The sequence below is a fragment of the Camellia sinensis genome, chromosome 2, assembly GCF_055761805.1.
Source record: "Camellia sinensis isolate YWXY chromosome 2, ASM5576180v1, whole genome shotgun sequence".
NCBI classification, from domain to species: Eukaryota; Viridiplantae; Streptophyta; class Magnoliopsida; order Ericales; family Theaceae; genus Camellia; species Camellia sinensis.
In genome coordinates, this window is record NC_138962.1 from 186,107,039 (window position 1) to 186,118,329 (window position 11,291).

Here is an 11,291-nt window from a genome sequence, read left to right on the forward strand (position 1 = left end):
TGAGACTCAATCAAAGATAGTCTGTTAAACACCAAAATCGATCAAAATCATTCAAACAGATCTAGTAGGTAATCCATAAAGTTTTTCTGAATATAGCCATGAATTGAAAACACAAATATATAAATAAAAATAGAATTTATTGGGGAAAATACAGCTTTTGATGAACGATAGCGGTGTTTCGGATGGACATGGAACCCAAGAAATGTGTTCTGATGAAGTGCAGACTCTTCCAATTTTTTTGATTGAAAGCATAAAATGTAGAAAAAACAAATGACGAACAAAGAGATTAGGATGAAGTCGATGCGGGGTGATTGGAACTCTGATATTTACCTAACTTAATAATTCCAAAAATCACCATTACCAAAAGTCCTATCTGCCTAGCTGATCCATCCCCATCCCCAAAATCCAAAAAACAAAAACAACAAAACATTTTAGTTGTTGTAAAGTGGTAAAACATTATGAAAAAAAAAAAAAGAAGAAAAGAATGGAGATGAATAGATTTTTACCGACATAATTGGAGAATCTTTCAAGTTTGGCAACACAGCCAGACTCATTCCTGTCTAACAATGGAACTACGGTTTGATCTTCCAACTGTTTTTGGGGCTTTTGTCGATGGTAATAGTGAAACGCAGTGGCAGAGATGACTCCAATGGAGGTTGCAGCCAGGATGTGTGCAAGGATATGCCCATCTAAAGATAGAATTTGAGAGAATATTGTTACTACTGCTGCTGCTACTACTATGAGAGAGAGAGAGAGAGAGAGAGAGAGAGAGAGAGAGAGAGAGAGAGAGAGAGTATTACCTTTGAGTTGCCTGGTTTTATACATAGTTCAAACCCGAATTGCAACAGACAGAAAATAGTCAATCCAAAAAAAAAAAAAAAAAATTGTTTTAAATTTTTTTATCATAGACCACTGTTAAAGCAATCCTATTCATACAGGACTCAATCAAAGATAGTCAGTTAAACACCAAAATCGATCAAAATCATTCAAACAGATCCAGTAGGTAATCCATAAAGTAAAGCTCTTGCAATAATATATAACAAATGTAAGTACATCCAATTCGAGAGAGTAAAGTTCGTACGATCGGAATTAAATAAATAAATTAGAACAAAAGAAAGTTCTAAGGTTGAGAATTAGAACAAAAATAAATAAATAAATAAAAATAAAAAATACACATACAACAGAATTAAAAAAACAAAGAAAGTTCTAAGGTTGAGAATTTAACTGGAAAAAAAAAAAAACATTACCAACATCTCAATAAATAAACATTACCAACATCTCAATAAACATTACCAAAAAGGGATATGTTAGAATCAGGTCATGGTATTTGACAATAAATAAATAACTAACTAAATAAATAACCTAATTGAAGTTAAGTTTGAATCTGAAGGTGAGAAGTTATTATCGAATAAATAAATAAATTGAGACCTAAATAAATAAATAAATAAATAAATAAATATTATCTGATAGTCAGTTAAACACCTTCAGAGGAGTTAAGTTATTTAAATAACTAACGGGTTTGAACTAAATAAATAACTAACTAAAAAAATAAAGTGAGAAGTTAAGTTTTCAATAACCTAATTGATGTTTTCATGATTTTCAAAATAGGAAAAATCAGCTCATGAAATAAAATTAATTGTAACATCTCTAAACAACCAAATAAGCATCAAAGAAAAACGAAAAAATTGAACACAATGAACATAATCCACAACTACCTCTTTGGTAGCAGATGAATAACATCTCAACGCGGATACTGCAGGCTGCTGTATCCTCTGCAAGGATTGTTCTAAAATCTGAAATTAAATACTATCTATTAGATGCAAAAAAATCTTCCTTTTTCAAAATCAAAACATACGATTGAAAGACCTACCGGAACAGGAAATCCTCCAGCTCCAAGTTTTTGCCTTGCAATCCTCCACATCCTCACAAATGAACTAAATACATACATACATAGTCCACATACACAAAGAAACCATAAAATTAAGCAAATAATATCTCCAAATCAGAGGCAAAACAAAATATTAAACATAGTTCAAACCCGAATTGCAACAGACGGAAAATAGTCAATCAAAAAAAAAAAAATTTGAGACTCAATCAAAGATAGTCAGTTAAACACCAAAATCGATCAAAATCATTCAAACAGATCTAGTAGGTAATCCATAAAGTTTTTCTGAATATAGCCATGAATTGAAAACACAAATATATAAATAAAAATAGAATTTATTGGGGAAAATACAGCTTTTGATGAACGATAGCGGTGTTTCGGATGGACATGGAACCCAAGAAATGTGTTCTGATGAAGTGCAGACTCTTCCAATTTTTTTGATTGAAAGCATAAAACGTAGAAAAAACAAATGACGAACAAAGAGATTAGGATGAAGTCGATGCGGGGTGATTGGAACTCTGATATTTACCTAACTTAATAATTCCAAAAATCACCATTACCAAAAGTCCTATCTGCCTAGCTGATCCATCCCCATCCCCAAAATCCAAAAAACAAAAACAACAAAACATTTTAGTTGTTGTAAAGTGGAAAAACATTATGAAAAAAAAAGAAGAAAAGAATGGAGATGAATAGATTTTTACCGACATAATTGGAGAATCTTTCAAGTTTGGCAACACAACCAGACTCATTCCTGTCTAACAATGGAACTACGGTTTGATCTTCCAACTGTTTTTGGGGCTTTTGTCGATGGTAATAGTGAAACGCAGTGGCAGAGATGACTCCAATGGAGGTTGCAGCCAGGATGTGTGCAAGGATATGCCCATCTAAAGATAGAATTTGAGAGAATATTGTTACTACTGCTGCTGCTACTACTATGAGAGAGAGAGAGAGAGAGAGAGAGAGAGAGAGAGAGAGAGAGAGAGTATTACCTTTGAGTTGCCTGGTTTTATACATAGTTCAAACCCGAATTGCAACAGACAGAAAATAGTCAATCCAAAAAAAAAAAAAAAATTGTTTTAAATTTTTTTATCATAGACCACTGTTAAAGCAATCCTATTCATACAGGACTCAATCAAAGATAGTCAGTTAAACACCAAAATCGATCAAAATCGTTCAAACAGATCCAGTAGGTAATCCATAAAGTAAAGCTCTTGCAATAATATATAACAAATGTAAGTACATCCAATTCGAGAGAGTAAAGTTCGTACGATCGGAATTAAATAAATAAATTAGAACAAAAGAAAGTGCTAAGGTTGAGAATTAGAACAAAAATAAATAAATAAATAAAAATAAAAAATACACATACAACAGAATTAAAAAAACAAAGAAAGTTCTAAGGTTGAGAATTTAACTGGAAAAAAAAAAAACATTACCAACATCTCAATAAATAAACATTACCAACATCTCAATAAACATTACCAAAAAGGGATATGTTAGAATCAGGTCATGGTATTTGACAATAAATAAATAACTAACTAAATAAATAACCTAATTGAAGTTAAGTTTGAATCTGAAGGTGAGAAGTTATTATCGAATAAATAAATAAATTGAGACCTAAATAAATAAATAAATAAATAAATAAATATTATCTGATAGTCAGTTAAACACCTTCAGAGGAGTTAAGTTATTTAAATAACTAACGGGTTTGAACTAAATAAATAACTAACTAAAAAAATAAAGTGAGAAGTTAAGTTTTCAATAACCTAATTGATGTTTTCATGATTTTCAAAATAGGAAAAATCAGCTCATGAAATAAAATTAATTCTAACATCTCTAAACAACCAAATAAGCATCAAAGAAAAACGAAAAAATTGAACACAATGAACATAATCCACAACTACCTCTTTGGTAGCAGATGAATAACATCTCAACGCGGATACTGCAGGCTGCTGTATCCTCTGCAAGGATTGTTCTAAAATCTGAAATTAAATACTATCTATTAGATGCAAAAAAATCTTCCTTTTTCAAAATCAAAACATACGATTGAAAGACCTACCGGAACAGGAAATCCTCCAGCTCCAAGTTTTTGCCTTGCAATCCTCCACATCCTCACAAATGAACTAAATACATACATACATAGTCCACATACACAAAGAAACCATAAAATTAAGCAAATAATATCTCCAAATCAGAGGCAAAACAAAATATTATACATAGTTCAAACCCGAATTGCAACAGACGAAAAATAGTCAATCAAAAAAAAAAAATTTGAGACTCAATCAAAGATAGTCAGTTAAACACCAAAATCGATCAAAATCATTCAAACAGATCTAGTAGGTAATCCATAAAGTTTTTCTGAATATAGCCATGAATTGAAAACACAAATATATAAATAAAAATAGAATTTATTGGGGAAAATACAGCTTTTGATGAACGATAGCGGTGTTTCGGATGGACATGGAACCCAAGAAATGTGTTCTGATGAAGTGCAGACTCTTCCAATTTTGAAGAAATTTGAACAAACATATTCTAAATAAAGCCAATTACAAACATATACATACACAAACAGATATTGTTTATGCTCTATTCTTACTGCTTGATCACAACCCATAAGCTTCAACTTGAGGACATAAATGCATTTACCAAGACATAAACAAATGAAAAATTACAAAAAGAAATTTCTCAGAGAAAAAACAGCTATAAGTCTCCACAGTCCTTACATATCACATCAAATGTTGCCAAAAAAAAGTAGAAGTGTACCTAAAATAGGCTATGATCTCATATTCATCTCCATAATTATTAAATCCATCTATATCTATTAACTCTTTAACTTAGAAAATATTGACATTTGTATTCCTTCGAATATATTAAACTAAATCAAGAGATTCCCCAATTGGCCTATAATAAAATCAGCCACTTGACTCAATGCAGAAAGAGGTTTCCAAAACCATTTCCAGTATTTCTATTCCATTCTGGATATTGACAATGACAGAAAATTATTCCCTCAGTAAACATTGTCCTCAAGCAAGCATCATGTATGATAAAAAATTATGTCGTTAAGTAATGTAATGCAAACTAAATAAGCTCAATTGAACCTGGAGATTTCATGTTCAGGATCAAACAAATAGCATTATTAAGATAAGAATCCGTTATCCAATTGCAAAACAATCCATCTTTTGTAATGAAGTGGAGTCCCACAAACATCAAACATTACAAATTTACAATGATCAACCATCCAATTTTCACATGATGATAAATGTGCCACAATAATCAATGTAATGCTGAAAGAAAAAAGATGGATTTGCTAAAGCAGCCTTAATTAAATCATTGTAATAGCTCTCGACAGACCTTAGGCCGTAAAACCGCCAGAATTCCCTTCCTTATGAGATTCTTGAGCGTAATCGCATTTGCTAAAGCTGAAAATCTAACAGAAGCTTTAAGGGTAGAAGAAACATGAGTCTGCAAATACCAAGTTGTCTCTAATTTTTATTTTTTGTTTCAGAATTTAAAGGAGCATGCAGCTTTATGCAATGAAGTGAACGGCATCAATTAGATGTTCAAACATAAATAGCAGTGGAGAATAAAATGCATAGCCACTACAAATTAAATTTGCTCACCTTAAATTTGCTCACCTTTAATTTCAAATTTCAATTTCAATTTTCTTTTTTTTCCCCTTACAAAAAACCCTAAAAAAAAAAAATTCCAAATTCTACAACAACAACAACAGATTTAACTTTTATTTTTTTTGCCCCCTTAAAAAAATCCAAAAAAAAAACCTAAATTCTACAACAACAGATTTCAATTTGTAGTTATATACCTGTGGGTTGGAGTCGTTGGGTCGGGTCGGAGGCAGAACTGGGCTGGTCGGAGAGATAGAGTCGAGAGAAGACAGATCTGTCGACAAAAGACAGAGCGTCGACAGAAGAGAGTCCGGCGGGACTGAGCGGCGAGAAGCGAGTCAGGCAAGAGACTCGATCGTCGGAGAGAGAGACTCGACTCGATCGTCGGATGGAGGGAGGCTCGGTCGGTGACAGCCTCGGTCAGGTCGAAGAGAAGGGTTGTAAGGGAAGGAGGAGTAGCGTAGCAAAGAGGGAGGGTGGGTATCGAAGGGTTGGGTATCGAAGAGGGAGGGTGGGTATCGAAGAGTCTTCAATGGCTGTGCTGATTAGAGACACTGTGACAGAGAACGTGGGAGAGAGGGAGAACGTGGGAGAGAGGGAGCTGAAGAGAGCGTGTTTGGGGACGTGGGAGAGAGGGAGAGATGAAGTCAAACGGGTGGGAAAATGTATATAGACCATTGATCTAAACTCAGGATTGATCTTAGCCGTTAAAACCAAATGTATCTCACATACATTTGGGACATTTTCAAAAACAGTCCTCCCTTATTATATAGATATATATATATAATCACACTCCCTAAATAGGTGTGATTGTATAAAATATTTCAATTTGATTTTTATATAAAATATACAATTCCCAAATCTGCGCCTCTATTCTACCCATGAATGATAGAGACGACTCACTACTAGAAAAGAAAGCTTTAGACGAGGAACTTTTTGCAACGGTTTGAAAATCGTTGCAAAAAGCATGATTTTGTGATGGCAAAAAAAATCGTCGCGAAATTAATTTTTTTGCTACGGCATTTGACTATCTCAAAAAAGACATCAACTAAATACCATTATTGGAGACCGAAAATCTAAGGCCGTGACAAAAAGTAATATTATACGCAACGGTACATTACCTATCTTTTTTTCTTTTTTTTTTTGCAACGCCTTTTATTAATCCGTGGCAAAAGATTTTATTTTGCTCATTAATGATGGTCCTTAAACTTGTTGCAAAAACTTAATCCATAATTACCTTCGCTCCCTCTCCCACCCCCTTCCTTTGTCTCGCTCATCCCTAAACTTTCAGACTTCTCTTCGAATTAAAAAAAAAAAAACTCACTATTACAAAAAACATTTAAAGATCACACTTTGATAAATGAAAGTATCTCACTTTTATTAAAAATGTGATAAAAAAATTAAATTAATATTTTAATCATTAAGTGTGATAATATTTATTTTTTATGTCATTTTTTAATTAAATGTTATTATATATATGTTTTTTAATCACACTTTCTAAGTGTGATTATATATATATTTTTAATTAAGTGTGATTATATTTATTTTTTGGGTAAATTACACTGACACCCCCTGAGGTTTATGTTTATTACAGTTCCCCCCTCACCTTTTGAAAATTACATCACCCCCCGAGATTTAAAGTTTGATTACAGATTCCCTCCTCAGCCTGTTTAATTTTTTCAAATACCAATTTTACCTTCATTGGGTAAATTACATTGACACCCCTCACATTTTAGAAATTACAATCCTCTCCCTAAGGTTTAAAGTAATATTACTAATTGCCCCTTCGGTTAGCATTAGTTGGAAAAAAAATTCATTGAAAAAAAAAATTCATTGGAAAAAATTAATTGAAAAGAAAATTTCTTTGTAAAATTTTTAAATTTTTGTTTAAAAACCAACGTAAACTCATTTTTTGAATTTACGTTTTTTCCTCAAATTTACAAACTAAGACAATTATTTCTAAACCAAAAAAATTATCAAACTAGTTTTTATGACAGTTTTTTAAATTTTTGTAAATATAAATTGAAAACTGAAGACGAAATGGTTAGGTGCCGTTTGGTAACACTTACATTTTCAATTTTCTGCTTATATTTACAAAAATTTAAAAAACTCAATAAAAACTTGTTTAGTAAATTTTTGATTTATAAATCAATGGTCTCAGTTTATAAATTTGGCCAAAAAATGTAAACTCAAAAATTGTGTTTCCGTTTTGAGTTTTGAGTTTTTTTTTTTTTTTACCACCCAACACTAGCCACCACCCGCCACCATTTTCCACCACCGTCTTCCGCTACCACCACCCACCACCACCTGCCACCACCACTCACCACCCACCACCTACCTGCCACCCACTCGCCACCACCACCCGCTCCTCGCCACCACCACCCGCTCCTCGCCACCACCACCACCACCCACCTGCCATCACCCACCACCCGCCACTACCATCCACCGCCCACCACCTGCCTACCACCACCATTCACCTGCCACCCACCCGCCCGCCACCTACCTGCCACCGCCCACCACCACCACCACCACCACCACAACCACCCACTCGCTACCACCCACCACCCGCCATCGTCACCTACCCACCCACCACCACCACCACCCACTCGCTACCACCCACCACCTGCTACCGTCACCCATCCACCCACCATCATCACTCTGCCACCACCCACCACCACCTGCCATTCGCCACCCACCTGTCACCACCACCACCCACTTGCTACCACCCACCACCCGCAATCGTCACCCACTCACCCGCCACCACCACCCGCTACCTACCCGCAACCACCACCCACCCGCCACCACCACCCGCTATCCGCCACCCACCCGCCACCACCACCCGCCACCACCACCACTACCACCACCCACTCGCTACCACCCGCCACCGTCATCCACCTACAAATCACCACCACCCACTCGCCACCACCCACCACCACCCGCTACCCACCACCCACCGTCACCACTTTTTACCACCGTCTTCCGCCGCCACTTGCCACCACTTGCCATTTATCACTCTTTTTTATATTTTTAATTTTTTTAAATATTTTGTCAATTATCAAACGCGTTTGTAGTTTATGTTTTTCTAAAAATAAACAAAAAATAAACAAAAACCAGTTTATAAACTTTTTGTAAATATAAACTGAAAACATAAACGTTACCAAACAAATGTTGTAAAATTAACAAATAATTAAATAACTTACCAACATAAGAAATGACTTCTCAAAAGATTCTTAAGCTATGTATGGTTTGATTTTTAGAAATTTCTTTTAAAAATTAAAAATAAATTTGGTTAAGAAATAAAAAATAAAAATAATAACTTTTAAAAAATAATTTCATTTAAAAAATAATTTTTTTATTTTTTATTTCTTAACCAAATTAATTTTTAATTTTTAAAAAAAAATTCTAAAAATCAAACCATACATAACCTAAGAATCTTTTGATAAGTCATTTCTTACATTGGTAACTTATTTAATTATTTGTTAATTTTACGACATTTTTACTATCTGAGACTTGTTTGGTAACCATTTCATTTTCAGTTTTCAATTTATATTTACAAAAATTTTAAAAATTGTCATAAAAACTTATTTGATAATTTTTTTGGTTTATAAATGGTTGTCTCAGTTTGTAAATTTGAGGAGAAAACGTAAATTCAAAAAATGAGTTTACGTTGGTTTTCAAACAAAAATTTAAAAAATTCATTAACAATTTTTTTTTAATTAATTTTTTTTTCAATAAATTTTTTTCCAATTAATATTAACTGAGGGGGCAATTGGTAATGCTACTTTAAATATAGCGATCCCGGGTTTACCCTTGTTGTACAGTGACCCGGACATGTGTCCGTGGATGTTGGTAGTTGGTTATTATCGTGTTTACATTCCTTTTTCTTTGTATTTTGAGTTATGGGATGTGTTGGGCAGGTTTGTTACAGGTTGGTTGAGTTTAGAAACCAAAACTAGTTGCCCAGGTTTTGGCCTGTACGCTCGAGCGGGGGTTTTGGCGCTCGAGCGGGGAATACACCCATCCAGTATTTCTTGTGCAGTGTTGTACGCTCGAGCGTGGGATTGGCCGCTCGAGCGGGGTTGTCTGAGTGCCGCTCGAGCGTAGAGTTGGAAGCTCGAGCGGAGGCCTGGTTCTGTATAAATGCTGGGAGAGTGCATCCGGCGCTCGAGCGAAAGTTTGGACGCTCGAGCGGGAGTCTGTGAGTGACGCTCGAGCGGGGTGTTTTACGCTCGAGCGGGCGACTGGGTTTAAGTCCCGAAATTGTGACTTTTCAAATCACTTTTTACTTTCTCTTCTCTCTCTTACTTTTCCAAAATCACCATTGTTGAGCCTCTCACTCTAGACTCTACCTTCTCGCTAGGTTTTGATCTAGTAAGAGTGATTTGCTCACCTTTGACCTTTACAAAAAAGTTGTTGATCGTCGAGGGCTTCATTTTAATCTGAAAATCTCGGGTTTTGGAGCACGTTGGGTTTTGTCGTCTTCTTCTTTGGGGCTCCGGGTTTGAGGTAGGGATATCCTACTCCTCTCTATGGATTTTGTCTTTAAATTTTGGTATTTTGAGATGTTGGGGTTAGTTTGGTAATTTTGTGAAAGTTTGGGGCCTTTGTGTAATTTTACAAAAGTTGGGGTTTTATTCATAATAAATCTGGATGCATGTTTGGCATAGAAAAATTGAATGAATGTTCAACCATTGATGAAAATGGGACCTAAGGGTTGAAATGGTAATTATGGATAATGACCTAATTACATTATTGATTAATTGGGATAATTAATGGCGAGAAGTGAGGGAATGAAATGTTGATTGAACATCCATTTGTGCATTTATATTCTGTTTAGAAATAACTGCTTTGGGCTATCGGTGGAGGATAGTCGTGATTGTTGTAGACAATGCATGATGATTAGGCAAACTGAAACTAATCAATGAAGTATGTCATGGAACTTGACGGTTGATAGAATACATTAACTGTATGTATTGGGTGATTGTATATAGAACCATTGTGTTTGTATACGTTATGTGTAGAGGAGGAGAAAGGGGATGTACTCCGCGGTTTAGGGGAAGATAGGGGATGTACCTCTAAACCGGATAGTGATGGGAGAAGATAGGGGATGAACTCCGTAGATACAGCTCATATGCTTGTCTAAAGAAGTGAAGATAGAGCTTATATGCTTATCTTTGTGATGTGTGGATATAGCTTAAATGCATATCTGTGGATATTGTTGTTATACATATCTTTTGAGGATGTAGATATAGCTTTTATGCTTATCTGAATGTGAGATATAGTTTTTATACATATCTGTGGAAGTGATGATAGAGCTAGCATGCTTATCTGTTGAAAAAGGGAAAATGAAAGGTAACTTAGACTCATAAGTCGTTTGACATAAATATATGATTTATGTGATTGTATCAGTGTTGACCATCTATCAATTGCTAATATTTTAGCCATTGTTCATGGTTGGTTTAGTGTATTTCTACTGGGCTGTGGCTCACCCTATATGGGAATATCATTTTCAGGTGCAGGAAGCATGCCACCGCCAAGGACATAGCTTGGGATGCTAGAGGCGGACATGTTTTGTTGTTTTACTTTTGATGTATTACATGTAACTTCAAGCCAAGGGCTTTTTGTGTAAACGAGTTAGTACTCTTTTGTTGTAACCATGTGTTAACTTGGAAAGCTGTAAGCCCGTAGGGCATTTTGTTATGATGTTAACATGTAATAGTTATGTAATGGAACTCTAATGAATAAAGGAATGTGGTTAGTTTATATGTAAATGCATGTCTTATCTG

General features: G+C 34.8%; 2 long non-coding RNA genes across 2 annotated transcripts; both read right to left on the reverse strand.

Moving 5' to 3' along the window:
• Window positions 1-267: 267 nt before the first annotated feature.
• LOC145820499 (uncharacterized) lies at window positions 268-2,315 on the reverse strand. Its single transcript, XR_014362202.1, has 4 exons — window positions 1,871-2,315; window positions 1,716-1,786; window positions 507-689; window positions 268-381 (listed from the first exon to the last, which is right to left on the reverse strand). It is a non-coding gene; the product is annotated as an uncharacterized LOC145820499 (long non-coding RNA).
• Window positions 2,316-2,349: 34 nt separating this feature from the next.
• Window positions 2,350-6,280, reverse strand: LOC145820500 (uncharacterized). Its single transcript, XR_014362203.1, has 3 exons — window positions 5,234-6,280; window positions 2,875-4,005; window positions 2,350-2,769 (listed from the first exon to the last, which is right to left on the reverse strand). It is a non-coding gene; the product is annotated as an uncharacterized LOC145820500 (long non-coding RNA).
• Window positions 6,281-11,291: the final 5,011 nt, after the last annotated feature.